This window comes from Hemiscyllium ocellatum, unplaced genomic scaffold (assembly GCF_020745735.1).
Source record: "Hemiscyllium ocellatum isolate sHemOce1 unplaced genomic scaffold, sHemOce1.pat.X.cur. scaffold_2584_pat_ctg1, whole genome shotgun sequence".
Classification (NCBI taxonomy): Eukaryota; Metazoa; Chordata; class Chondrichthyes; order Orectolobiformes; family Hemiscylliidae; genus Hemiscyllium; species Hemiscyllium ocellatum.
This window is the reverse complement of record NW_026868138.1, coordinates 1-27,473: the sequence shown is the minus strand read 5'-3', so window position 1 is coordinate 27,473 and position 27,473 is coordinate 1. Positions and strand designations below refer to the sequence as shown.

Below are 27,473 nucleotides of genomic sequence, written 5' to 3'. Positions count from 1 at the left end.
CAGGCTCCTGTAGTCTCCCACATCCCCACGCAGGCCAACTGCAAGCCCTCCCCCTGCTTCATCAGGCTGCAGCCTGCATTCTCTCATCCTTCCGCACTCCTCCACGCCTCCCTTTCCCAATGGCAGGCAGTGGCCAGGGGGGTACCGCAGGGATCACTACTGGCACCGCAGCTTTTTACCATATATCTTAACCATCTACAAGATGCTATTAGCCATAACATTAGCAAATTTGCTGATGATACTAAGCTGGCTGGCAGGGTGAAATGTCATCAGGATGTTAGCAGATTACAGGGTGACCTGGACAAGTTAGGTGAGTGGCCAGATGCAATTTAATGTGGATAAATCAATGGTTACCCACTTTGGTGGAAGGCAGATTACTACCTAAATGGAATCAATTTAGGTCAAGGGGCAGGACAGAGAGATCTGGGGGTTCCTGTACACCACTCAATGAAGGTAAGCATGCAGGTACAGCAGGTAGTGAAGAAGGCTAATAGCATGCTGGCCTTCATAACAAGAGGGATGGAGTATAGAAGCAAAGAGGTTCTTTTGCAGCTGTACAGGGCCCTGGTGAGACCACACCTGGAGTACTGTGTGCAGTTCTGCTCTCCAGATTTGATTCTGGCTATTGAGGGAATGCAGCGTAGGTTCACCAGGTCAATTCCTGGACTGGCGGGATTACCTTACACTGAAAGACTGGAGCGACTGGGCTTGTGTGTACCCTCGAGTTTAGAAGACTGAGAGGGGATCTGATTGAGACATTTCAGATCATCAAAGGATTGGACACTCTGGCGGCAGGAAACATGTTTCCGCTGCTGGGTGAGTGCCGAAACAGAGGACACTGCTTAAAAATACGGGGTAGACCATTTAGGACAGAGATGAGGAGAAACTTCTTCACCCAGAGAGTGGTGGCTGTGTGGAATGCTCTGCCCCAGAGGGCAGTGGAGGCCCAGTCTCTGGATTCATTTAAGAAAGAGTTGCATAGAGCTCTCAAGGATAGTGGAATCAAGGGTTACGGAGATAAGGCAGGAACAGGATACTGATTAAGGATGATCAGCCATGATCATATTGAATGGTGGTGCAGGCTCGAAAGGCAGAATGGCCAACTCCTGCACCTATTGTCCTCCTTTCCTGACTGCCACCCGCAGACAGCGTGCAGCCCCAATCCCTTTCTTTCCGTCTTTCTCGCTGATTTCGGCAGCGCTCCGCTCTCCTCCCCTCCCTGTCTGGTGCCTGCAGGCGACTGATGGCCGGCACAGCAGCAGCAGCAGCAGCAGCAAAAATAACCTGCCGCTCCATTGCGTGGCACAACACAAGTGCAGAGGGGTGACTTGAGCAGCCCCTGCTGGCGGAAAAAGCCTACTGCACCTGGTATTCCCAGGCGGTCTCCCATCCAAGTACTAACCAGGCCTGAGTCTGCTTAGCTTCCGAGATCAGACGAGATCGGGCGTTTTCAGACTAGTATGGCCGTAGGCACCGGCCCCTTCCTTTTCTCCCTACTTCAAGGCGTGCTGGCCAGCCACATTTTCTTTGCTGCTCTTTCTCTTTATCCCCTTTGTTTTTTTTTTCTCTTTTCTCTTTGCTCTTCCTCCTCTGTGCGTGCTTCCCTCCCTCCGTCCCTCCAGCTGCCTTTCAGCCAGCCCTTGCCCACCAGGCTCCTGTAGTCTCCCACATCCCCACGCAGGCCAACTGCAAGCCCTCCCCCTGCTTCATCAGGCTGCAGCCTGCATTCTCTCATCCTTCCGCACTCCTCCACGCCTCCCTTTCCCAATGGCAGGCAGTGGCCAGGGGGGTACCGCAGGGATCACTACTGGCACCGCAGCTTTTTACCATATATCTTAACCATCTACAAGATGCTATTAGCCATAACATTAGCAAATTTGCTGATGATACTAAGCTGGCTGGCAGGGTGAAATGTCATCAGGATGTTAGCAGATTACAGGGTGACCTGGACAAGTTAGGTGAGTGGCCAGATGCAATTTAATGTGGATAAATCAATGGTTACCCACTTTGGTGGAAGGCAGATTACTACCTAAATGGAATCAATTTAGGTCAAGGGGCAGGACAGAGAGATCTGGGGGTTCCTGTACACCACTCAATGAAGGTAAGCATGCAGGTACAGCAGGTAGTGAAGAAGGCTAATAGCATGCTGGCCTTCATAACAAGAGGGATGGAGTATAGAAGCAAAGAGGTTCTTTTGCAGCTGTACAGGGCCCTGGTGAGACCACACCTGGAGTACTGTGTGCAGTTCTGCTCTCCAGATTTGATTCTGGCTATTGAGGGAATGCAGCGTAGGTTCACCAGGTCAATTCCTGGACTGGCGGGATTACCTTACACTGAAAGACTGGAGCGACTGGGCTTGTGTGTACCCTCGAGTTTAGAAGACTGAGAGGGGATCTGATTGAGACATTTCAGATCATCAAAGGATTGGACACTCTGGCGGCAGGAAACATGTTTCCGCTGCTGGGTGAGTGCCGAAACAGAGGACACTGCTTAAAAATACGGGGTAGACCATTTAGGACAGAGATGAGGAGAAACTTCTTCACCCAGAGAGTGGTGGCTGTGTGGAATGCTCTGCCCCAGAGGGCAGTGGAGGCCCAGTCTCTGGATTCATTTAAGAAAGAGTTGCATAGAGCTCTCAAGGATAGTGGAATCAAGGGTTACGGAGATAAGGCAGGAACAGGATACTGATTAAGGATGATCAGCCATGATCATATTGAATGGTGGTGCAGGCTCGAAAGGCAGAATGGCCAACTCCTGCACCTATTGTCCTCCTTTCCTGACTGCCACCCGCAGACAGCGTGCAGCCCCAATCCCTTTCTTTCCGTCTTTCTCGCTGATTTCGGCAGCGCTCCGCTCTCCTCCCCTCCCTGTCTGGTGCCTGCAGGCGACTGATGGCCGGCACAGCAGCAGCAGCAGCAGCAGCAGCAGCAGCAAAAATAACCTGCCGCTCCATTGCGTGGCACAACACAAGTGCAGAGGGGTGACTTGAGCAGCCCCTGCTGGCGGAAAAAGCCTACTGCACCTGGTATTCCCAGGCGGTCTCCCATCCAAGTACTAACCAGGCCTGAGTCTGCTTAGCTTCCGAGATCAGACGAGATCGGGCGTTTTCAGACTAGTATGGCCGTAGGCACCGGCCCCTTCCTTTTCTCCCTACTTCAAGGCGTGCTGGCCAGCCACATTTTCTTTGCTGCTCTTTCTCTTTATCCCCTTTGTTTTTTTTTTCTCTTTTCTCTTTGCTCTTCCTCCTCTGTGCGTGCTTCCCTCCCTCCGTCCCTCCAGCTGCCTTTCAGCCAGCCCTTGCCCACCAGGCTCCTGTAGTCTCCCACATCCCCACGCAGGCCAACTGCAAGCCCTCCCCCTGCTTCATCAGGCTGCAGCCTGCATTCTCTCATCCTTCCGCACTCCTCCACGCCTCCCTTTCCCAATGGCAGGCAGTGGCCAGGGGGGTACCGCAGGGATCACTACTGGCACCGCAGCTTTTTACCATATATCTTAACCATCTACAAGATGCTATTAGCCATAACATTAGCAAATTTGCTGATGATACTAAGCTGGCTGGCAGGGTGAAATGTCATCAGGATGTTAGCAGATTACAGGGTGACCTGGACAAGTTAGGTGAGTGGCCAGATGCAATTTAATGTGGATAAATCAATGGTTACCCACTTTGGTGGAAGGCAGATTACTACCTAAATGGAATCAATTTAGGTCAAGGGGCAGGACAGAGAGATCTGGGGGTTCCTGTACACCACTCAATGAAGGTAAGCATGCAGGTACAGCAGGTAGTGAAGAAGGCTAATAGCATGCTGGCCTTCATAACAAGAGGGATGGAGTATAGAAGCAAAGAGGTTCTTTTGCAGCTGTACAGGGCCCTGGTGAGACCACACCTGGAGTACTGTGTGCAGTTCTGCTCTCCAGATTTGATTCTGGCTATTGAGGGAATGCAGCGTAGGTTCACCAGGTCAATTCCTGGACTGGCGGGATTACCTTACACTGAAAGACTGGAGCGACTGGGCTTGTGTGTACCCTCGAGTTTAGAAGACTGAGAGGGGATCTGATTGAGACATTTCAGATCATCAAAGGATTGGACACTCTGGCGGCAGGAAACATGTTTCCGCTGCTGGGTGAGTGCCGAAACAGAGGACACTGCTTAAAAATACGGGGTAGACCATTTAGGACAGAGATGAGGAGAAACTTCTTCACCCAGAGAGTGGTGGCTGTGTGGAATGCTCTGCCCCAGAGGGCAGTGGAGGCCCAGTCTCTGGATTCATTTAAGAAAGAGTTGCATAGAGCTCTCAAGGATAGTGGAATCAAGGGTTACGGAGATAAGGCAGGAACAGGATACTGATTAAGGATGATCAGCCATGATCATATTGAATGGTGGTGCAGGCTCGAAAGGCAGAATGGCCAACTCCTGCACCTATTGTCCTCCTTTCCTGACTGCCACCCGCAGACAGCGTGCAGCCCCAATCCCTTTCTTTCCGTCTTTCTCGCTGATTTCGGCAGCGCTCCGCTCTCCTCCCCTCCCTGTCTGGTGCCTGCAGGCGACTGATGGCCGGCCAGCAGCAGCAGCAGCAGCAGCAGCAGCAAAAATAACCTGCCGCTCCATTGCGTGGCACAACACAAGTGCAGAGGGGTGACTTGAGCAGCCCCTGCTGGCGGAAAAAGCCTACTGCACCTGGTATTCCCAGGCGGTCTCCCATCCAAGTACTAACCAGGCCTGAGTCTGCTTAGCTTCCGAGATCAGACGAGATCGGGCGTTTTCAGACTAGTATGGCCGTAGGCACCGGCCCCTTCCTTTTCTCCCTACTTCAAGGCGTGCTGGCCAGCCACATTTTCTTTGCTGCTCTTTCTCTTTATCCCCTTTGTTTTTTTTTTCTCTTTTCTCTTTGCTCTTCCTCCTCTGTGCGTGCTTCCCTCCCTCCGTCCCTCCAGCTGCCTTTCAGCCAGCCCTTGCCCACCAGGCTCCTGTAGTCTCCCACATCCCCACGCAGGCCAACTGCAAGCCCTCCCCCTGCTTCATCAGGCTGCAGCCTGCATTCTCTCATCCTTCCGCACTCCTCCACGCCTCCCTTTCCCAATGGCAGGCAGTGGCCAGGGGGGTACCGCAGGGATCACTACTGGCACCGCAGCTTTTTACCATATATCTTAACCATCTACAAGATGCTATTAGCCATAACATTAGCAAATTTGCTGATGATACTAAGCTGGCTGGCAGGGTGAAATGTCATCAGGATGTTAGCAGATTACAGGGTGACCTGGACAAGTTAGGTGAGTGGCCAGATGCAATTTAATGTGGATAAATCAATGGTTACCCACTTTGGTGGAAGGCAGATTACTACCTAAATGGAATCAATTTAGGTCAAGGGGCAGGACAGAGAGATCTGGGGGTTCCTGTACACCACTCAATGAAGGTAAGCATGCAGGTACAGCAGGTAGTGAAGAAGGCTAATAGCATGCTGGCCTTCATAACAAGAGGGATGGAGTATAGAAGCAAAGAGGTTCTTTTGCAGCTGTACAGGGCCCTGGTGAGACCACACCTGGAGTACTGTGTGCAGTTCTGCTCTCCAGATTTGATTCTGGCTATTGAGGGAATGCAGCGTAGGTTCACCAGGTCAATTCCTGGACTGGCGGGATTACCTTACACTGAAAGACTGGAGCGACTGGGCTTGTGTGTACCCTCGAGTTTAGAAGACTGAGAGGGGATCTGATTGAGACATTTCAGATCATCAAAGGATTGGACACTCTGGCGGCAGGAAACATGTTTCCGCTGCTGGGTGAGTGCCGAAACAGAGGACACTGCTTAAAAATACGGGGTAGACCATTTAGGACAGAGATGAGGAGAAACTTCTTCACCCAGAGAGTGGTGGCTGTGTGGAATGCTCTGCCCCAGAGGGCAGTGGAGGCCCAGTCTCTGGATTCATTTAAGAAAGAGTTGCATAGAGCTCTCAAGGATAGTGGAATCAAGGGTTACGGAGATAAGGCAGGAACAGGATACTGATTAAGGATGATCAGCCATGATCATATTGAATGGTGGTGCAGGCTCGAAAGGCAGAATGGCCAACTCCTGCACCTATTGTCCTCCTTTCCTGACTGCCACCCGCAGACAGCGTGCAGCCCCAATCCCTTTCTTTCCGTCTTTCTCGCTGATTTCGGCAGCGCTCCGCTCTCCTCCCCTCCCTGTCTGGTGCCTGCAGGCGACTGATGGCCGGCAGCAGCAGCAGCAGCAGCAGCAAAAATAACCTGCCGCTCCATTGCGTGGCACAACACAAGTGCAGAGGGGTGACTTGAGCAGCCCCTGCTGGCGGAAAAAGCCTACTGCACCTGGTATTCCCAGGCGGTCTCCCATCCAAGTACTAACCAGGCCTGAGTCTGCTTAGCTTTCAGACGAGATCGGGCGTTTTCAGACTAGTATGGCCGTAGGCACCGGCCCCTTCCTTTTCTCCCTACTTCAAGGCGTGCTGGCCAGCCACATTTTCTTTGCTGCTCTTTCTCTTTATCCCCTTTGTTTTTTTTTTCTCTTTTCTCTTTGCTCTTCCTCCTCTGTGCGTGCTTCCCTCCCTCCGTCCCTCCAGCTGCCTTTCAGCCAGCCCTTGCCCACCAGGCTCCTGTAGTCTCCCACATCCCCACGCAGGCCAACTGCAAGCCCTCCCCCTGCTTCATCAGGCTGCAGCCTGCATTCTCTCATCCTTCCGCACTCCTCCACGCCTCCCTTTCCCAATGGCAGGCAGTGGCCAGGGGGGTACCGCAGGGATCACTACTGGCACCGCAGCTTTTTACCATATATCTTAACCATCTACAAGATGCTATTAGCCATAACATTAGCAAATTTGCTGATGATACTAAGCTGGCTGGCAGGGTGAAATGTCATCAGGATGTTAGCAGATTACAGGGTGACCTGGACAAGTTAGGTGAGTGGCCAGATGCAATTTAATGTGGATAAATCAATGGTTACCCACTTTGGTGGAAGGCAGATTACTACCTAAATGGAATCAATTTAGGTCAAGGGGCAGGACAGAGAGATCTGGGGGTTCCTGTACACCACTCAATGAAGGTAAGCATGCAGGTACAGCAGGTAGTGAAGAAGGCTAATAGCATGCTGGCCTTCATAACAAGAGGGATGGAGTATAGAAGCAAAGAGGTTCTTTTGCAGCTGTACAGGGCCCTGGTGAGACCACACCTGGAGTACTGTGTGCAGTTCTGCTCTCCAGATTTGATTCTGGCTATTGAGGGAATGCAGCGTAGGTTCACCAGGTCAATTCCTGGACTGGCGGGATTACCTTACACTGAAAGACTGGAGCGACTGGGCTTGTGTGTACCCTCGAGTTTAGAAGACTGAGAGGGGATCTGATTGAGACATTTCAGATCATCAAAGGATTGGACACTCTGGCGGCAGGAAACATGTTTCCGCTGCTGGGTGAGTGCCGAAACAGAGGACACTGCTTAAAAATACGGGGTAGACCATTTAGGACAGAGATGAGGAGAAACTTCTTCACCCAGAGAGTGGTGGCTGTGTGGAATGCTCTGCCCCAGAGGGCAGTGGAGGCCCAGTCTCTGGATTCATTTAAGAAAGAGTTGCATAGAGCTCTCAAGGATAGTGGAATCAAGGGTTACGGAGATAAGGCAGGAACAGGATACTGATTAAGGATGATCAGCCATGATCATATTGAATGGTGGTGCAGGCTCGAAAGGCAGAATGGCCAACTCCTGCACCTATTGTCCTCCTTTCCTGACTGCCACCCGCAGACAGCGTGCAGCCCCAATCCCTTTCTTTCCGTCTTTCTCGCTGATTTCGGCAGCGCTCCGCTCTCCTCCCCTCCCTGTCTGGTGCCTGCAGGCGACTGATGGCCGGCAGCAGCAGCAGCAGCAGCAGCAAAAATAACCTGCCGCTCCATTGCGTGGCACAACACAAGTGCAGAGGGGTGACTTGAGCAGCCCCTGCTGGCGGAAAAAGCCTACTGCACCTGGTATTCCCAGGCGGTCTCCCATCCAAGTACTAACCAGGCCTGAGTCTGCTTAGCTTCCGAGATCAGACGAGATCGGGCGTTTTCAGACTAGTATGGCCGTAGGCACCGGCCCCTTCCTTTTCTCCCTACTTCAAGGCGTGCTGGCCAGCCACATTTTCTTTGCTGCTCTTTCTCTTTATCCCCTTTGTTTTTTTTTTCTCTTTTCTCTTTGCTCTTCCTCCTCTGTGCGTGCTTCCCTCCCTCCGTCCCTCCAGCTGCCTTTCAGCCAGCCCTTGCCCACCAGGCTCCTGTAGTCTCCCACATCCCCACGCAGGCCAACTGCAAGCCCTCCCCCTGCTTCATCAGGCTGCAGCCTGCATTCTCTCATCCTTCCGCACTCCTCCACGCCTCCCTTTCCCAATGGCAGGCAGTGGCCAGGGGGGTACCGCAGGGATCACTACTGGCACCGCAGCTTTTTACCATATATCTTAACCATCTACAAGATGCTATTAGCCATAACATTAGCAAATTTGCTGATGATACTAAGCTGGCTGGCAGGGTGAAATGTCATCAGGATGTTAGCAGATTACAGGGTGACCTGGACAAGTTAGGTGAGTGGCCAGATGCAATTTAATGTGGATAAATCAATGGTTACCCACTTTGGTGCAAGGCAGATTACTACCTAAATGGAATCAATTTAGGTCAAGGGGCAGGACAGAGAGATCTGGGGGTTCCTGTACACCACTCAATGAAGGTAAGCATGCAGGTACAGCAGGTAGTGAAGAAGGCTAATAGCATGCTGGCCTTCATAACAAGAGGGATGGAGTATAGAAGCAAAGAGGTTCTTTTGCAGCTGTACAGGGCCCTGGTGAGACCACACCTGGAGTACTGTGTGCAGTTCTGCTCTCCAGATTTGATTCTGGCTATTGAGGGAATGCAGCGTAGGTTCACCAGGTCAATTCCTGGACTGGCGGGATTACCTTACACTGAAAGACTGGAGCGACTGGGCTTGTGTGTACCCTCGAGTTTAGAAGACTGAGAGGGGATCTGATTGAGACATTTCAGATCATCAAAGGATTGGACACTCTGGCGGCAGGAAACATGTTTCCGCTGCTGGGTGAGTGCCGAAACAGAGGACACTGCTTAAAAATACGGGGTAGACCATTTAGGACAGAGATGAGGAGAAACTTCTTCACCCAGAGAGTGGTGGCTGTGTGGAATGCTCTGCCCCAGAGGGCAGTGGAGGCCCAGTCTCTGGATTCATTTAAGAAAGAGTTGCATAGAGCTCTCAAGGATAGTGGAATCAAGGGTTACGGAGATAAGGCAGGAACAGGATACTGATTAAGGATGATCAGCCATGATCATATTGAATGGTGGTGCAGGCTCGAAAGGCAGAATGGCCAACTCCTGCACCTATTGTCCTCCTTTCCTGACTGCCACCCGCAGACAGCGTGCAGCCCCAATCCCTTTCTTTCCGTCTTTCTCGCTGATTTCGGCAGCGCTCCGCTCTCCTCCCCTCCCTGTCTGGTGCCTGCAGGCGACTGATGGCCGGCACAGCAGCAGCAGCAGCAGCAGCAGCAGCAAAAATAACCTGCCGCTCCATTGCGTGGCACAACACAAGTGCAGAGGGGTGACTTGAGCAGCCCCTGCTGGCGGAAAAAGCCTACTGCACCTGGTATTCCCAGGCGGTCTCCCATCCAAGTACTAACCAGGCCTGAGTCTGCTTAGCTTCCGAGATCAGACGAGATCGGGCGTTTTCAGACTAGTATGGCCGTAGGCACCGGCCCCTTCCTTTTCTCCCTACTTCAAGGCGTGCTGGCCAGCCACATTTTCTTTGCTGCTCTTTCTCTTTATCCCCTTTGTTTTTTTTTTCTCTTTTCTCTTTGCTCTTCCTCCTCTGTGCGTGCTTCCCTCCCTCCGTCCCTCCAGCTGCCTTTCAGCCAGCCCTTGCCCACCAGGCTCCTGTAGTCTCCCACATCCCCACGCAGGCCAACTGCAAGCCCTCCCCCTGCTTCATCAGGCTGCAGCCTGCATTCTCTCATCCTTCCGCACTCCTCCACGCCTCCCTTTCCCAATGGCAGGCAGTGGCCAGGGGGGTACCGCAGGGATCACTACTGGCACCGCAGCTTTTTACCATATATCTTAACCATCTACAAGATGCTATTAGCCATAACATTAGCAAATTTGCTGATGATACTAAGCTGGCTGGCAGGGTGAAATGTCATCAGGATGTTAGCAGATTACAGGGTGACCTGGACAAGTTAGGTGAGTGGCCAGATGCAATTTAATGTGGATAAATCAATGGTTACCCACTTTGGTGGAAGGCAGATTACTACCTAAATGGAATCAATTTAGGTCAAGGGGCAGGACAGAGAGATCTGGGGGTTCCTGTACACCACTCAATGAAGGTAAGCATGCAGGTACAGCAGGTAGTGAAGAAGGCTAATAGCATGCTGGCCTTCATAACAAGAGGGATGGAGTATAGAAGCAAAGAGGTTCTTTTGCAGCTGTACAGGGCCCTGGTGAGACCACACCTGGAGTACTGTGTGCAGTTCTGCTCTCCAGATTTGATTCTGGCTATTGAGGGAATGCAGCGTAGGTTCACCAGGTCAATTCCTGGACTGGCGGGATTACCTTACACTGAAAGACTGGAGCGACTGGGCTTGTGTGTACCCTCGAGTTTAGAAGACTGAGAGGGGATCTGATTGAGACATTTCAGATCATCAAAGGATTGGACACTCTGGCGGCAGGAAACATGTTTCCGCTGCTGGGTGAGTGCCGAAACAGAGGACACTGCTTAAAAATACGGGGTAGACCATTTAGGACAGAGATGAGGAGAAACTTCTTCACCCAGAGAGTGGTGGCTGTGTGGAATGCTCTGCCCCAGAGGGCAGTGGAGGCCCAGTCTCTGGATTCATTTAAGAAAGAGTTGCATAGAGCTCTCAAGGATAGTGGAATCAAGGGTTACGGAGATAAGGCAGGAACAGGATACTGATTAAGGATGATCAGCCATGATCATATTGAATGGTGGTGCAGGCTCGAAAGGCAGAATGGCCAACTCCTGCACCTATTGTCCTCCTTTCCTGACTGCCACCCGCAGACAGCGTGCAGCCCCAATCCCTTTCTTTCCGTCTTTCTCGCTGATTTCGGCAGCGCTCCGCTCTCCTCCCCTCCCTGTCTGGTGCCTGCAGGCGACTGATGGCCGCACAGCAGCAGCAGCAGCAGCAGCAGCAGCAGCAGCAAAAATAACCTGCCGCTCCATTGCGTGGCACAACACAAGTGCAGAGGGGTGACTTGAGCAGCCCCTGCTGGCGGAAAAAGCCTACTGCACCTGGTATTCCCAGGCGGTCTCCCATCCAAGTACTAACCAGGCCTGAGTCTGCTTAGCTTCCGAGATCAGACGAGATCGGGCGTTTTCAGACTAGTATGGCCGTAGGCACCGGCCCCTTCCTTTTCTCCCTACTTCAAGGCGTGCTGGCCAGCCACATTTTCTTTGCTGCTCTTTCTCTTTATCCCCTTTGTTTTTTTTTTCTCTTTTCTCTTTGCTCTTCCTCCTCTGTGCGTGCTTCCCTCCCTCCGTCCCTCCAGCTGCCTTTCAGCCAGCCCTTGCCCACCAGGCTCCTGTAGTCTCCCACATCCCCACGCAGGCCAACTGCAAGCCCTCCCCCTGCTTCATAAGGCTGCAGCCTGCATTCTCTCATCCTTCCGCACTCCTCCACGCCTCCCTTTCCCAATGGCAGGCAGTGGCCAGGGGGGTACCGCAGGGATCACTACTGGCACCGCAGCTTTTTACCATATATCTTAACCATCTACAAGATGCTATTAGCCATAACATTAGCAAATTTGCTGATGATACTAAGCTGGCTGGCAGGGTGAAATGTCATCAGGATGTTAGCAGATTACAGGGTGACCTGGACAAGTTAGGTGAGTGGCCAGATGCAATTTAATGTGGATAAATCAATGGTTACCCACTTTGGTGCAAGGCAGATTACTACCTAAATGGAATCAATTTAGGTCAAGGGGCAGGACAGAGAGATCTGGGGGTTCCTGTACACCACTCAATGAAGGTAAGCATGCAGGTACAGCAGGTAGTGAAGAAGGCTAATAGCATGCTGGCCTTCATAACAAGAGGGATGGAGTATAGAAGCAAAGAGGTTCTTTTGCAGCTGTACAGGGCCCTGGTGAGACCACACCTGGAGTACTGTGTGCAGTTCTGCTCTCCAGATTTGATTCTGGCTATTGAGGGAATGCAGCGTAGGTTCACCAGGTCAATTCCTGGACTGGCGGGATTACCTTACACTGAAAGACTGGAGCGACTGGGCTTGTGTGTACCCTCGAGTTTAGAAGACTGAGAGGGGATCTGATTGAGACATTTCAGATCATCAAAGGATTGGACACTCTGGCGGCAGGAAACATGTTTCCGCTGCTGGGTGAGTGCCGAAACAGAGGACACTGCTTAAAAATACGGGGTAGACCATTTAGGACAGAGATGAGGAGAAACTTCTTCACCCAGAGAGTGGTGGCTGTGTGGAATGCTCTGCCCCAGAGGGCAGTGGAGGCCCAGTCTCTGGATTCATTTAAGAAAGAGTTGCATAGAGCTCTCAAGGATAGTGGAATCAAGGGTTACGGAGATAAGGCAGGAACAGGATACTGATTAAGGATGATCAGCCATGATCATATTGAATGGTGGTGCAGGCTCGAAAGGCAGAATGGCCAACTCCTGCACCTATTGTCCTCCTTTCCTGACTGCCACCCGCAGACAGCGTGCAGCCCCAATCCCTTTCTTTCCGTCTTTCTCGCTGATTTCGGCAGCGCTCCGCTCTCCTCCCCTCCCTGTCTGGTGCCTGCAGGCGACTGATGGCCGGCACAGCAGCAGCAGCAGCAGCAGCAGCAGCAAAAATAACCTGCCGCTCCATTGCGTGGCACAACACAAGTGCAGAGGGGTGACTTGAGCAGCCCCTGCTGGCGGAAAAAGCCTACTGCACCTGGTATTCCCAGGCGGTCTCCCATCCAAGTACTAACCAGGCCTGAGTCTGCTTAGCTTCCGAGATCAGACGAGATCGGGCGTTTTCAGACTAGTATGGCCGTAGGCACCGGCCCCTTCCTTTTCTCCCTACTTCAAGGCGTGCTGGCCAGCCACATTTTCTTTGCTGCTCTTTCTCTTTATCCCCTTTGTTTTTTTTTTCTCTTTTCTCTTTGCTCTTCCTCCTCTGTGCGTGCTTCCCTCCCTCCGTCCCTCCAGCTGCCTTTCAGCCAGCCCTTGCCCACCAGGCTCCTGTAGTCTCCCACATCCCCACGCAGGCCAACTGCAAGCCCTCCCCCTGCTTCATCAGGCTGCAGCCTGCATTCTCTCATCCTTCCGCACTCCTCCACGCCTCCCTTTCCCAATGGCAGGCAGTGGCCAGGGGGGTACCGCAGGGATCACTACTGGCACCGCAGCTTTTTACCATATATCTTAACCATCTACAAGATGCTATTAGCCATAACATTAGCAAATTTGCTGATGATACTAAGCTGGCTGGCAGGGTGAAATGTCATCAGGATGTTAGCAGATTACAGGGTGACCTGGACAAGTTAGGTGAGTGGCCAGATGCAATTTAATGTGGATAAATCAATGGTTACCCACTTTGGTGGAAGGCAGATTACTACCTAAATGGAATCAATTTAGGTCAAGGGGCAGGACAGAGAGATCTGGGGGTTCCTGTACACCACTCAATGAAGGTAAGCATGCAGGTACAGCAGGTAGTGAAGAAGGCTAATAGCATGCTGGCCTTCATAACAAGAGGGATGGAGTATAGAAGCAAAGAGGTTCTTTTGCAGCTGTACAGGGCCCTGGTGAGACCACACCTGGAGTACTGTGTGCAGTTCTGCTCTCCAGATTTGATTCTGGCTATTGAGGGAATGCAGCGTAGGTTCACCAGGTCAATTCCTGGACTGGCGGGATTACCTTACACTGAAAGACTGGAGCGACTGGGCTTGTGTGTACCCTCGAGTTTAGAAGACTGAGAGGGGATCTGATTGAGACATTTCAGATCATCAAAGGATTGGACACTCTGGCGGCAGGAAACATGTTTCCGCTGCTGGGTGAGTGCCGAAACAGAGGACACTGCTTAAAAATACGGGGTAGACCATTTAGGACAGAGATGAGGAGAAACTTCTTCACCCAGAGAGTGGTGGCTGTGTGGAATGCTCTGCCCCAGAGGGCAGTGGAGGCCCAGTCTCTGGATTCATTTAAGAAAGAGTTGCATAGAGCTCTCAAGGATAGTGGAATCAAGGGTTACGGAGATAAGGCAGGAACAGGATACTGATTAAGGATGATCAGCCATGATCATATTGAATGGTGGTGCAGGCTCGAAAGGCAGAATGGCCAACTCCTGCACCTATTGTCCTCCTTTCCTGACTGCCACCCGCAGACAGCGTGCAGCCCCAATCCCTTTCTTTCCGTCTTTCTCGCTGATTTCGGCAGCGCTCCGCTCTCCTCCCCTCCCTGTCTGGTGCCTGCAGGCGACTGATGGCCGGCAGCAGCAGCAGCAGCAGCAGCAAAAATAACCTGCCGCTCCATTGCGTGGCACAACACAAGTGCAGAGGGGTGACTTGAGCAGCCCCTGCTGGCGGAAAAAGCCTACTGCACCTGGTATTCCCAGGCGGTCTCCCATCCAAGTACTAACCAGGCCTGAGTCTGCTTAGCTTCCGAGATCAGACGAGATCGGGCGTTTTCAGACTAGTATGGCCGTAGGCACCGGCCCCTTCCTTTTCTCCCTACTTCAAGGCGTGCTGGCCAGCCACATTTTCTTTGCTGCTCTTTCTCTTTATCCCCTTTGTTTTTTTTTTCTCTTTTCTCTTTGCTCTTCCTCCTCTGTGCGTGCTTCCCTCCCTCCGTCCCTCCAGCTGCCTTTCAGCCAGCCCTTGCCCACCAGGCTCCTGTAGTCTCCCACATCCCCACGCAGGCCAACTGCAAGCCCTCCCCCTGCTTCATAAGGCTGCAGCCTGCATTCTCTCATCCTTCCGCACTCCTCCACGCCTCCCTTTCCCAATGGCAGGCAGTGGCCAGGGGGGTACCGCAGGGATCACTACTGGCACCGCAGCTTTTTACCATATATCTTAACCATCTACAAGATGCTATTAGCCATAACATTAGCAAATTTGCTGATGATACTAAGCTGGCTGGCAGGGTGAAATGTCATCAGGATGTTAGCAGATTACAGGGTGACCTGGACAAGTTAGGTGAGTGGCCAGATGCAATTTAATGTGGATAAATCAATGGTTACCCACTTTGGTGCAAGGCAGATTACTACCTAAATGGAATCAATTTAGGTCAAGGGGCAGGACAGAGAGATCTGGGGGTTCCTGTACACCACTCAATGAAGGTAAGCATGCAGGTACAGCAGGTAGTGAAGAAGGCTAATAGCATGCTGGCCTTCATAACAAGAGGGATGGAGTATAGAAGCAAAGAGGTTCTTTTGCAGCTGTACAGGGCCCTGGTGAGACCACACCTGGAGTACTGTGTGCAGTTCTGCTCTCCAGATTTGATTCTGGCTATTGAGGGAATGCAGCGTAGGTTCACCAGGTCAATTCCTGGACTGGCGGGATTACCTTACACTGAAAGACTGGAGCGACTGGGCTTGTGTGTACCCTCGAGTTTAGAAGACTGAGAGGGGATCTGATTGAGACATTTCAGATCATCAAAGGATTGGACACTCTGGCGGCAGGAAACATGTTTCCGCTGCTGGGTGAGTGCCGAAACAGAGGACACTGCTTAAAAATACGGGGTAGACCATTTAGGACAGAGATGAGGAGAAACTTCTTCACCCAGAGAGTGGTGGCTGTGTGGAATGCTCTGCCCCAGAGGGCAGTGGAGGCCCAGTCTCTGGATTCATTTAAGAAAGAGTTGCATAGAGCTCTCAAGGATAGTGGAATCAAGGGTTACGGAGATAAGGCAGGAACAGGATACTGATTAAGGATGATCAGCCATGATCATATTGAATGGTGGTGCAGGCTCGAAAGGCAGAATGGCCAACTCCTGCACCTATTGTCCTCCTTTCCTGACTGCCACCCGCAGACAGCGTGCAGCCCCAATCCCTTTCTTTCCGTCTTTCTCGCTGATTTCGGCAGCGCTCCGCTCTCCTCCCCTCCCTGTCTGGTGCCTGCAGGCGACTGATGGCCGGGCAGCAGCAGCAGCAGCAGCAGCAGCAGCAAAAATAACCTGCCGCTCCATTGCGTGGCACAACACAAGTGCAGAGGGGTGACTTGAGCAGCCCCTGCTGGCGGAAAAAGCCTACTGCACCTGGTATTCCCAGGCGGTCTCCCATCCAAGTACTAACCAGGCCTGAGTCTGCTTAGCTTCCGAGATCAGACGAGATCGGGCGTTTTCAGACTAGTATGGCCGTAGGCACCGGCCCCTTCCTTTTCTCCCTACTTCAAGGCGTGCTGGCCAGCCACATTTTCTTTGCTGCTCTTTCTCTTTATCCCCTTTGTTTTTTTTTTCTCTTTTCTCTTTGCTCTTCCTCCTCTGTGCGTGCTTCCCTCCCTCCGTCCCTCCAGCTGCCTTTCAGCCAGCCCTTGCCCACCAGGCTCCTGTAGTCTCCCACATCCCCACGCAGGCCAACTGCAAGCCCTCCCCCTGCTTCATAAGGCTGCAGCCTGCATTCTCTCATCCTTCCGCACTCCTCCACGCCTCCCTTTCCCAATGGCAGGCAGTGGCCAGGGGGGTACCGCAGGGATCACTACTGGCACCGCAGCTTTTTACCATATATCTTAACCATCTACAAGATGCTATTAGCCATAACATTAGCAAATTTGCTGATGATACTAAGCTGGCTGGCAGGGTGAAATGTCATCAGGATGTTAGCAGATTACAGGGTGACCTGGACAAGTTAGGTGAGTGGCCAGATGCAATTTAATGTGGATAAATCAATGGTTACCCACTTTGGTGCAAGGCAGATTACTACCTAAATGGAATCAATTTAGGTCAAGGGGCAGGACAGAGAGATCTGGGGGTTCCTGTACACCACTCAATGAAGGTAAGCATGCAGGTACAGCAGGTAGTGAAGAAGGCTAATAGCATGCTGGCCTTCATAACAAGAGGGATGGAGTATAGAAGCAAAGAGGTTCTTTTGCAGCTGTACAGGGCCCTGGTGAGACCACACCTGGAGTACTGTGTGCAGTTCTGCTCTCCAGATTTGATTCTGGCTATTGAGGGAATGCAGCGTAGGTTCACCAGGTCAATTCCTGGACTGGCGGGATTACCTTACACTGAAAGACTGGAGCGACTGGGCTTGTGTGTACCCTCGAGTTTAGAAGACTGAGAGGGGATCTGATTGAGACATTTCAGATCATCAAAGGATTGGACACTCTGGCGGCAGGAAACATGTTTCCGCTGCTGGGTGAGTGCCGAAACAGAGGACACTGCTTAAAAATACGGGGTAGACCATTTAGGACAGAGATGAGGAGAAACTTCTTCACCCAGAGAGTGGTGGCTGTGTGGAATGCTCTGCCCCAGAGGGCAGTGGAGGCCCAGTCTCTGGATTCATTTAAGAAAGAGTTGCATAGAGCTCTCAAGGATAGTGGAATCAAGGGTTACGGAGATAAGGCAGGAACAGGATACTGATTAAGGATGATCAGCCATGATCATATTGAATGGTGGTGCAGGCTCGAAAGGCAGAATGGCCAACTCCTGCACCTATTGTCCTCCTTTCCTGACTGCCACCCGCAGACAGCGTGCAGCCCCAATCCCTTTCTTTCCGTCTTTCTCGCTGATTTCGGCAGCGCTCCGCTCTCCTCCCCTCCCTGTCTGGTGCCTGCAGGCGACTGATGGCCGGCACAGCAGCAGCAGCAGCAGCAGCAGCAGCAAAAATAACCTGCCGCTCCATTGCGTGGCACAACACAAGTGCAGAGGGGTGACTTGAGCAGCCCCTGCTGGCGGAAAAAGCCTACTGCACCTGGTATTCCCAGGCGGTCTCCCATCCAAGTACTAACCAGGCCTGAGTCTGCTTAGCTTCCGAGATCAGACGAGATCGGGCGTTTTCAGACTAGTATGGCCGTAGGCACCGGCCCCTTCCTTTTCTCCCTACTTCAAGGCGTGCTGGCCAGCCACATTTTCTTTGCTGCTCTTTCTCTTTATCCCCTTTGTTTTTTTTTTCTCTTTTCTCTTTGCTCTTCCTCCTCTGTGCGTGCTTCCCTCCCTCCGTCCCTCCAGCTGCCTTTCAGCCAGCCCTTGCCCACCAGGCTCCTGTAGTCTCCCACATCCCCACGCAGGCCAACTGCAAGCCCTCCCCCTGCTTCATCAGGCTGCAGCCTGCATTCTCTCATCCTTCCGCACTCCTCCACGCCTCCCTTTCCCAATGGCAGGCAGTGGCCAGGGGGGTACCGCAGGGATCACTACTGGCACCGCAGCTTTTTACCATATATCTTAACCATCTACAAGATGCTATTAGCCATAACATTAGCAAATTTGCTGATGATACTAAGCTGGCTGGCAGGGTGAAATGTCATCAGGATGTTAGCAGATTACAGGGTGACCTGGACAAGTTAGGTGAGTGGCCAGATGCAATTTAATGTGGATAAATCAATGGTTACCCACTTTGGTGCAAGGCAGATTACTACCTAAATGGAATCAATTTAGGTCAAGGGGCAGGACAGAGAGATCTGGGGGTTCCTGTACACCACTCAATGAAGGTAAGCATGCAGGTACAGCAGGTAGTGAAGAAGGCTAATAGCATGCTGGCCTTCATAACAAGAGGGATGGAGTATAGAAGCAAAGAGGTTCTTTTGCAGCTGTACAGGGCCCTGGTGAGACCACACCTGGAGTACTGTGTGCAGTTCTGCTCTCCAGATTTGATTCTGGCTATTGAGGGAATGCAGCGTAGGTTCACCAGGTCAATTCCTGGACTGGCGGGATTACCTTACACTGAAAGACTGGAGCGACTGGGCTTGTGTGTACCCTCGAGTTTAGAAGACTGAGAGGGGATCTGATTGAGACATTTCAGATCATCAAAGGATTGGACACTCTGGCGGCAGGAAACATGTTTCCGCTGCTGGGTGAGTGCCGAAACAGAGGACACTGCTTAAAAATACGGGGTAGACCATTTAGGACAGAGATGAGGAGAAACTTCTTCACCCAGAGAGTGGTGGCTGTGTGGAATGCTCTGCCCCAGAGGGCAGTGGAGGCCCAGTCTCTGGATTCATTTAAGAAAGAGTTGCATAGAGCTCTCAAGGATAGTGGAATCAAGGGTTACGGAGATAAGGCAGGAACAGGATACTGATTAAGGATGATCAGCCATGATCATATTGAATGGTGGTGCAGGCTCGAAAGGCAGAATGGCCAACTCCTGCACCTATTGTCCTCCTTTCCTGACTGCCACCCGCAGACAGCGTGCAGCCCCAATCCCTTTCTTTCCGTCTTTCTCGCTGATTTCGGCAGCGCTCCGCTCTCCTCCCCTCCCTGTCTGGTGCCTGCAGGCGACTGATGGCCGGCACAGCAGCAGCAGCAGCAGCAGCAGCAGCAGCAAAAATAACCTGCCGCTCCATTGCGTGGCACAACACAAGTGCAGAGGGGTGACTTGAGCAGCCCCTGCTGGCGGAAAAAGCCTACTGCACCTGGTATTCCCAGGCGGTCTCCCATCCAAGTACTAACCAGGCCTGAGTCTGCTTAGCTTCCAGACGAGATCGGGCGTTTTCAGACTAGTATGGCCGTAGGCACCGGCCCCTTCCTTTTCTCCCTACTTCAAGGCGTGCTGGCCAGCCACATTTTCTTTGCTGCTCTTTCTCTTTATCCCCTTTGTTTTTTTTTTCTCTTTTCTCTTTGCTCTTCCTCCTCTGTGCGTGCTTCCCTCCCTCCGTCCCTCCAGCTGCCTTTCAGCCAGCCCTTGCCCACCAGGCTCCTGTAGTCTCCCACATCCCCACGCAGGCCAACTGCAAGCCCTCCCCCTGCTTCATCAGGCTGCAGCCTGCATTCTCTCATCCTTCCGCACTCCTCCACGCCTCCCTTTCCCAATGGCAGGCAGTGGCCAGGGGGGTACCGCAGGGATCACTACTGGCACCGCAGCTTTTTACCATATATCTTAACCATCTACAAGATGCTATTAGCCATAACATTAGCAAATTTGCTGATGATACTAAGCTGGCTGGCAGGGTGAAATGTCATCAGGATGTTAGCAGATTACAGGGTGACCTGGACAAGTTAGGTGAGTGGCCAGATGCAATTTAATGTGGATAAATCAATGGTTACCCACTTTGGTGGAAGGCAGATTACTACCTAAATGGAATCAATTTAGGTCAAGGGGCAGGACAGAGAGATCTGGGGGTTCCTGTACACCACTCAATGAAGGTAAGCATGCAGGTACAGCAGGTAGTGAAGAAGGCTAATAGCATGCTGGCCTTCATAACAAGAGGGATGGAGTATAGAAGCAAAGAGGTTCTTTTGCAGCTGTACAGGGCCCTGGTGAGACCACACCTGGAGTACTGTGTGCAGTTCTGCTCTCCAGATTTGATTCTGGCTATTGAGGGAATGCAGCGTAGGTTCACCAGGTCAATTCCTGGACTGGCGGGATTACCTTACACTGAAAGACTGGAGCGACTGGGCTTGTGTGTACCCTCGAGTTTAGAAGACTGAGAGGGGATCTGATTGAGACATTTCAGATCATCAAAGGATTGGACACTCTGGCGGCAGGAAACATGTTTCCGCTGCTGGGTGAGTGCCGAAACAGAGGACACTGCTTAAAAATACGGGGTAGACCATTTAGGACAGAGATGAGGAGAAACTTCTTCACCCAGAGAGTGGTGGCTGTGTGGAATGCTCTGCCCCAGAGGGCAGTGGAGGCCCAGTCTCTGGATTCATTTAAGAAAGAGTTGCATAGAGCTCTCAAGGATAGTGGAATCAAGGGTTACGGAGATAAGGCAGGAACAGGATACTGATTAAGGATGATCAGCCATGATCATATTGAATGGTGGTGCAGGCTCGAAAGGCAGAATGGCCAACTCCTGCACCTATTGTCCTCCTTTCCTGACTGCCACCCGCAGACAGCGTGCAGCCCCAATCCCTTTCTTTCCGTCTTTCTCGCTGATTTCGGCAGCGCTCCGCTCTCCTCCCCTCCCTGTCTGGTGCCTGCAGGCGACTGATGGCCGGCACAGCAGCAGCAGCAGCAGCAGCAAAAATAACCTGCCGCTCCATTGCGTGGCACAACACAAGTGCAGAGGGGTGACTTGAGCAGCCCCTGCTGGCGGAAAAAGCCTACTGCACCTGGTATTCCCAGGCGGTCTCCCATCCAAGTACTAACCAGGCCTGAGTCTGCTTAGCTTCCGAGATCAGATCGGGCGTTTTCAGACTAGTATGGCCGTAGGCACCGGCCCCTTCCTTTTCTCCCTACTTCAAGGCGTGCTGGCCAGCCACATTTTCTTTGCTGCTCTTTCTCTTTATCCCCTTTGTTTTTTTTTCTCTTTTCTCTTTGCTCTTCCTCCTCTGTGCGTGCTTCCCTCCCTCCGTCCCTCCAGCTGCCTTTCAGCCAGCCCTTGCCCACCAGGCTCCTGTAGTCTCCCACATCCCCACGCAGGCCAACTGCAAGCCCTCCCCTGCTTCATAAGGCTGCAGCCTGCATTCTCTCATCCTTCCGCACTCCTCCACGCCTCCCTTTCCCAATGGCAGGCAGTGGCCAGGGGGGTACCGCAGGGATCACTACTGGCACCGCAGCTTTTTACCATATATCTTAACCATCTACAAGATGCTATTAGCCATAACATTAGCAAATTTGCTGATGATACTAAGCTGGCTGGCAGGGTGAAATGTCATCAGGATGTTAGCAGATTACAGGGTGACCTGGACAAGTTAGGTGAGTGGCCAGATGCAATTTAATGTGGATAAATCAATGGTTACCCACTTTGGTGCAAGGCAGATTACTACCTAAATGGAATCAATTTAGGTCAAGGGGCAGGACAGAGAGATCTGGGGGTTCCTGTACACCACTCAATGAAGGTAAGCATGCAGGTACAGCAGGTAGTGAAGAAGGCTAATAGCATGCTGGCCTTCATAACAAGAGGGATGGAGTATAGAAGCAAAGAGGTTCTTTTGCAGCTGTACAGGGCCCTGGTGAGACCACACCTGGAGTACTGTGTGCAGTTCTGCTCTCCAGATTTGATTCTGGCTATTGAGGGAATGCAGCGTAGGTTCACCAGGTCAATTCCTGGACTGACGGGATTACCTTACACTGAAAGACTGGAGCGACTGGGCTTGTGTGTACCCTCGAGTTTAGAAGACTGAGAGGGGATCTGATTGAGACATTTCAGATCATCAAAGGATTGGACACTCTGGCGGCAGGAAACATGTTTCCGCTGCTGGGTGAGTGCCGAAACAGAGGACACTGCTTAAAAATACGGGGTAGACCATTTAGGACAGAGATGAGGAGAAACTTCTTCACCCAGAGAGTGGTGGCTGTGTGGAATGCTCTGCCCCAGAGGGCAGTGGAGGCCCAGTCTCTGGATTCATTTAAGAAAGAGTTGCATAGAGCTCTCAAGGATAGTGGAATCAAGGGTTACGGAGATAAGGCAGGAACAGGATACTGATTAAGGATGATCAGCCATGATCATATTGAATGGTGGTGCAGGCCCGAAAGGCAGAATGGCCAACTCCTGCACCTATTGTCCTCCTTTCCTGACTGCCACCCGCAGACAGCGTGCAGCCCAATCCCTTTCTTTCCGTCTTTCTCGCTGATTTCGGCAGCGCTCCGCTCTCCTCCCCTCCCTGTCTGGTGCCTGCAGGCGACTGATGGCCGGGCAGCAGCAGCAGCAGCAGCAGCAGCAAAAATAACCTGCCGCTCCATTGCGTGGCACAACACAAGTGCAGAGGGGTGACTTGAGCAGCCCCTGCTGGCGGAAAAAGCCTACTGCACCTGGTATTCCCAGGCGGTCTCCCATCCAAGTACTAACCAGGCCTGAGTCTGCTTAGCTTCCGAGATCAGACGAGATCGGGCGTTTTCAGACTAGTATGGCCGTAGGCACTGGCCCCTTCCTTTTCTCCCTACTTCAAGGCGTGCTGGCCAGCCACATTTTCTTTGCTGCTCTTTCTCTTTATCCCCTTTGTTTTTTTTTTCTCTTTTCTCTTTGCTCTTCCTCCTCTGTGCGTGCTTCCCTCCCTCCGTCCCTCCAGCTGCCTTTCAGCCAGCCCTTGCCCACCAGGCTCCTGTAGTCTCCCACATCCCCACGCAGGCCAACTGCAAGCCCTCCCCCTGCTTCATCAGGCTGCAGCCTGCATTCTCTCATCCTTCCGCACTCCTCCACGCCTCCCTTTCCCAATGGCAGGCAGTGGCCAGGGGGGTACCGCAGGGATCACTACTGGCACCGCAGCTTTTTACCATATATCTTAACCATCTACAAGATGCTATTAGCCATAACATTAGCAAATTTGCTGATGATACTAAGCTGGCTGGCAGGGTGAAATGTCATCAGGATGTTAGCAGATTACAGGGTGACCTGGACAAGTTAGGTGAGTGGCCAGATGCAATTTAATGTGGATAAATCAATGGTTACCCACTTTGGTGGAAGGCAGATTACTACCTAAATGGAATCAATTTAGGTCAAGGGGCAGGACAGAGAGATCTGGGGGTTCCTGTACACCACTCAATGAAGGTAAGCATGCAGGTACAGCAGGTAGTGAAGAAGGCTAATAGCATGCTGGCCTTCATAACAAGAGGGATGGAGTATAGAAGCAAAGAGGTTCTTTTGCAGCTGTACAGGGCCCTGGTGAGACCACACCTGGAGTACTGTGTGCAGTTCTGCTCTCAGATTTGATTCTGGCTATTGAGGGAATGCAGCGTAGGTTCACCAGGTCAATTCCTGGACTGGCGGGATTACCTTACACTGAAAGACTGGAGCGACTGGGCTTGTGTGTACCCTCGAGTTTAGAAGACTGAGAGGGGATCTGATTGAGACATTTCAGATCATCAAAGGATTGGACACTCTGGCGGCAGGAAACATGTTTCCGCTGCTGGGTGAGTGCCGAAACAGAGGACACTGCTTAAAAATACGGGGTAGACCATTTAGGACAGAGATGAGGAGAAACTTCTTCACCCAGAGAGTGGTGGCTGTGTGGAATGCTCTGCCCCAGAGGGCAGTGGAGGCCCAGTCTCTGGATTCATTTAAGAAAGAGTTGCATAGAGCTCTCAAGGATAGTGGAATCAAGGGTTACGGAGATAAGGCAGGAACAGGATACTGATTAAGGATGATCAGCCATGATCATATTGAATGGTGGTGCAGGCTCGAAAGGCAGAATGGCCAACTCCTGCACCTATTGTCCTCCTTTCCTGACTGCCACCCGCAGACAGCGTGCAGCCCCAATCCCTTTCTTTCCGTCTTTCTCGCTGATTTCGGCAGCGCTCCGCTCTCCTCCCCTCCCTGTCTGGTGCCTGCAGGCGACTGATGGCCGGCACAGCACAGCAGCAGCAGCAGCAGCAAAAATAACCTGCCGCTCCATTGCGTGGCACAACACAAGTGCAGAGGGGTGACTTGAGCAGCCCCTGCTGGCGGAAAAAGCCTACTGCACCTGGTATTCCCAGGCGGTCTCCCATCCAAGTACTAACCAGGCCTGAGTCTGCTTAGCTTCCGAGATCAGACGAGATCGGGCGTTTTCAGACTAGTATGGCCGTAGGCAACGGCCCCTTCCTTTTCTCCCTACTTCAAGGCGTGCTGGCCAGCCACATTTTCTTTGCTGCTCTTTCTCTTTATCCCCTTTGTTTTTTTTTTTCTTTTCTCTTTGCTCTTCCTCCTCTGTGCGTGCTTCCCTCCCTCCGTCCCTCCAGCTGCCTTTCAGCCAGCCCTTGCCCACCAGGCTCCTGTAGTCTCCCACATCCCCACGCAGGCCAACTGCAAGCCCTCCCTGCTTCATCAGGCTGCAGCCTGCATTCTCTCATCCTTCCGCACTCCTCCACGCCTCCCTTTCCCAATGGCAGGCAGTGGCCAGGGGGGTACCGCAGGGATCACTACTGGCACCGCAGCTTTTTACCATATATCTTAACCATCTACAAGATGCTATTAGCCATAACATTAGCAAATTTGCTGATGATACTAAGCTGGCTGGCAGGGTGAAATGTCATCAGGATGTTAGCAGATTACAGGGTGACCTGGACAAGTTAGGTGAGTGGCCAGATGCAATTTAATGTGGATAAATCAATGGTTACCCACTTTGGTGGAAGGCAGATTACTACCTAAATGGAATCAATTTAGGTCAAGGGGCAGGACAGAGAGATCTGGGGGTTCCTGTACACCACTCAATGAAGGTAAGCATGCAGGTACAGCAGGTAGTGAAGAAGGCTAATAGCATGCTGGCCTTCATAACAAGAGGGATGGAGTATAGAAGCAAAGAGGTTCTTTTGCAGCTGTACAGGGCCCTGGTGAGACCACACCTGGAGTACTGTGTGCAGTTCTGCTCTCCAGATTTGATTCTGGCTATTGAGGGAATGCAGCGTAGGTTCACCAGGTCAATTCCTGGACTGGCGGGATTACCTTACACTGAAAGACTGGAGCGACTGGGCTTGTGTGTACCCTCGAGTTTAGAAGACTGAGAGGGGATCTGATTGAGACATTTCAGATCATCAAAGGATTGGACACTCTGGCGGCAGGAAACATGTTTCCGCTGCTGGGTGAGTGCCGAAACAGAGGACACTGCTTAAAAATACGGGGTAGACCATTTAGGACAGAGATGAGGAGAAACTTCTTCACCCAGAGAGTGGTGGCTGTGTGGAATGCTCTGCCCCAGAGGGCAGTGGAGGCCCAGTCTCTGGATTCATTTAAGAAAGAGTTGCATAGAGCTCTCAAGGATAGTGGAATCAAGGGTTACGGAGATAAGGCAGGAACAGGATACTGATTAAGGATGATCAGCCATGATCATATTGAATGGTGGTGCAGGCTCGAAAGGCAGAATGGCCAACTCCTGCACCTATTGTCCTCCTTTCCTGACTGCCACCCGCAGACAGCGTGCAGCCCCAATCCCTTTCTTTCCGTCTTTCTCGCTGATTTCGGCAGCGCTCCGCTCTCCTCCCCTCCCTGTCTGGTGCCTGCAGGCGACTGATGGCCGGCACGCAGCAGGCAGCAGCAGCAGCAGCAGCAAAAATAACCTGCCGCTCCATTGCGTGGCACAACACAAGTGCAGAGGGGTGACTTGAGCAGCCCCTGCTGGCGGAAAAAGCCTACTGCACCTGGTATTCCCAGGCGGTCTCCCATCCAAGTACTAACCAGGCCTGAGTCTGCTTAGCTTCCGAGAAGACGAGATCGGGCGTTTTCAGACTAGTATGGCCGTAGGCACGGCCCCTTCCTTTTCTCCCTACTTCAAGGCGTGCTGGCCAGCCACATTTTCTTTGCTGCTCTTTCTCTTTATCCCCTTTGTTTTTTTTTTCTCTTTTTTTTCTCTTTGCTCTCCTCCTCTGTGCGTGCTTCCCTCCCTCCGTCCCTCCAGCTGCCTTTCAGCCAGCCTTGCCCACCGGCTCCTGTAGTCTCCCACATCCCCACGCAGGCAACTGCAAGCCCTCCCCCTGCTTCATCAGGCTGCAGCCTGCATTCTCTCATCCTTCCGCACTCCTCCACGCCTCCCTTTCCCAATGGCAGGCAGTGGCCAGGGGGGTACCGCAGGGATCACTACTGGCACCGCAGCTTTTTACCATATATCTTAACCATCTACAAGATGCTATTAGCCATAACATTAGCAAATTTGCTGATGATACTAAGCTGGCTGGCAGGGTGAAATGTCATCAGGATGTTAGCAGATTACAGGGTGACCTGGACAAGTTAGGTGAGTGGCCAGATGCAATTTAATGTGGATAAATCAATGGTTACCCACTTTGGTGGAAGGCAGATTACTACCTAATGGAATCAATTTAGGTCAAGGGCAGGACAGAGAGATCTGGGGGTTCCTGTACACACTCAATGAAGGTAAGCATGCAGGTACAGCAGGTAGTGAAGAAGGCTAATAGATGCTGGCCTTCATAACAAGAGGGATGGAGTATAGAAGCAAAGAGGTTCATTTGCAGCTGACAGGGCCCTGGTGAGACCACATGGGTTACTGTGTGCAGTTCTGCTCTCCAGATTTGATTCTGGCTATTGAGGGAAAGCAGCGTAGGTTCACCAGGTCATCCTGGACTGGCGGGATTACCTTACACTGAAAGACTGGAGCGACTGGCTTTTGTGTACCCTCGAGTTTAGAAGACTGAGAGGGGATTGATTTGGAATTTCAGGATCATCAAAGGATTGACACTCTGGCGGCAGGAAACATGTTTCGCTGCTGGGTGAGTGCCGAAACAGAGGACACTGCTTAAAATTACGGGGTAGACCATTTAGGACAGAGATGAGGAGAAACTTCTTCACCCAGAGAGTGGTGGCTGTGTGGAATGCTCTGCCCCGGAGGGCAGTGGAGGCCCAGTCTCTGGATTCATTTAGAAAGAGTTGCATAGAGCTCTCAAGGATAGTGAATCAAGGGTTACGGAGATAAGGCAGGAACAGGATACTGATTAAGGATGATCAGCCATGATCATATTGAATGGTGGTGCAGGCTCT

General features: G+C 52.0%; 14 non-coding genes and 2 pseudogenes across 14 annotated transcripts; all 16 read right to left on the bottom strand.

Annotated features, from left to right (window-relative positions):
• Positions 1 to 1,353: 1,353 nt before the first annotated feature.
• On the bottom strand, positions 1,354 to 1,472 carry LOC132812134 (5S ribosomal RNA). The gene has a single exon (XR_009643472.1). It is a non-coding gene; the product is annotated as a 5S ribosomal RNA (ribosomal RNA).
• Positions 1,473 to 3,010: 1,538 nt separating this feature from the next.
• LOC132812133 (5S ribosomal RNA) lies at positions 3,011 to 3,129 on the bottom strand. Its single transcript, XR_009643471.1, has one exon. It is a non-coding gene; the product is annotated as a 5S ribosomal RNA (ribosomal RNA).
• A 1,534-nt stretch (positions 3,130 to 4,663) lies between these two features.
• On the bottom strand, positions 4,664 to 4,782 carry LOC132812132 (5S ribosomal RNA). Its single transcript, XR_009643470.1, has one exon. It is a non-coding gene; the product is annotated as a 5S ribosomal RNA (ribosomal RNA).
• Positions 4,783 to 6,309: 1,527 nt separating this feature from the next.
• On the bottom strand, positions 6,310 to 6,422 carry LOC132812160 (5S ribosomal RNA; annotated as a pseudogene).
• Positions 6,423 to 7,949: 1,527 nt separating this feature from the next.
• LOC132812131 (5S ribosomal RNA) lies at positions 7,950 to 8,068 on the bottom strand. The gene has a single exon (XR_009643469.1). It is a non-coding gene; the product is annotated as a 5S ribosomal RNA (ribosomal RNA).
• A 1,535-nt stretch (positions 8,069 to 9,603) lies between these two features.
• On the bottom strand, positions 9,604 to 9,722 carry LOC132812130 (5S ribosomal RNA). Its single transcript, XR_009643468.1, has one exon. It is a non-coding gene; the product is annotated as a 5S ribosomal RNA (ribosomal RNA).
• Positions 9,723 to 11,262: 1,540 nt separating this feature from the next.
• Positions 11,263 to 11,381, bottom strand: LOC132812129 (5S ribosomal RNA). Its single transcript, XR_009643467.1, has one exon. It is a non-coding gene; the product is annotated as a 5S ribosomal RNA (ribosomal RNA).
• A 1,535-nt stretch (positions 11,382 to 12,916) lies between these two features.
• On the bottom strand, positions 12,917 to 13,035 carry LOC132812128 (5S ribosomal RNA). The gene has a single exon (XR_009643466.1). It is a non-coding gene; the product is annotated as a 5S ribosomal RNA (ribosomal RNA).
• Positions 13,036 to 14,562: 1,527 nt separating this feature from the next.
• LOC132812167 (5S ribosomal RNA) lies at positions 14,563 to 14,681 on the bottom strand. Its single transcript, XR_009643494.1, has one exon. It is a non-coding gene; the product is annotated as a 5S ribosomal RNA (ribosomal RNA).
• Positions 14,682 to 16,215: 1,534 nt separating this feature from the next.
• Positions 16,216 to 16,334, bottom strand: LOC132812161 (5S ribosomal RNA). Its single transcript, XR_009643493.1, has one exon. It is a non-coding gene; the product is annotated as a 5S ribosomal RNA (ribosomal RNA).
• Positions 16,335 to 17,869: 1,535 nt separating this feature from the next.
• LOC132812150 (5S ribosomal RNA) lies at positions 17,870 to 17,988 on the bottom strand. The gene has a single exon (XR_009643487.1). It is a non-coding gene; the product is annotated as a 5S ribosomal RNA (ribosomal RNA).
• Positions 17,989 to 19,526: 1,538 nt separating this feature from the next.
• LOC132812162 (5S ribosomal RNA) lies at positions 19,527 to 19,639 on the bottom strand (annotated as a pseudogene).
• Positions 19,640 to 21,168: 1,529 nt separating this feature from the next.
• Positions 21,169 to 21,282, bottom strand: LOC132812153 (5S ribosomal RNA). Its single transcript, XR_009643490.1, has one exon. It is a non-coding gene; the product is annotated as a 5S ribosomal RNA (ribosomal RNA).
• Positions 21,283 to 22,810: 1,528 nt separating this feature from the next.
• Positions 22,811 to 22,929, bottom strand: LOC132812139 (5S ribosomal RNA). Its single transcript, XR_009643476.1, has one exon. It is a non-coding gene; the product is annotated as a 5S ribosomal RNA (ribosomal RNA).
• Positions 22,930 to 24,459: 1,530 nt separating this feature from the next.
• LOC132812127 (5S ribosomal RNA) lies at positions 24,460 to 24,578 on the bottom strand. Its single transcript, XR_009643465.1, has one exon. It is a non-coding gene; the product is annotated as a 5S ribosomal RNA (ribosomal RNA).
• A 1,532-nt stretch (positions 24,579 to 26,110) lies between these two features.
• On the bottom strand, positions 26,111 to 26,227 carry LOC132812155 (5S ribosomal RNA). Its single transcript, XR_009643492.1, has one exon. It is a non-coding gene; the product is annotated as a 5S ribosomal RNA (ribosomal RNA).
• Between the last annotated feature and the right edge of the window lie 1,246 nt (positions 26,228 to 27,473).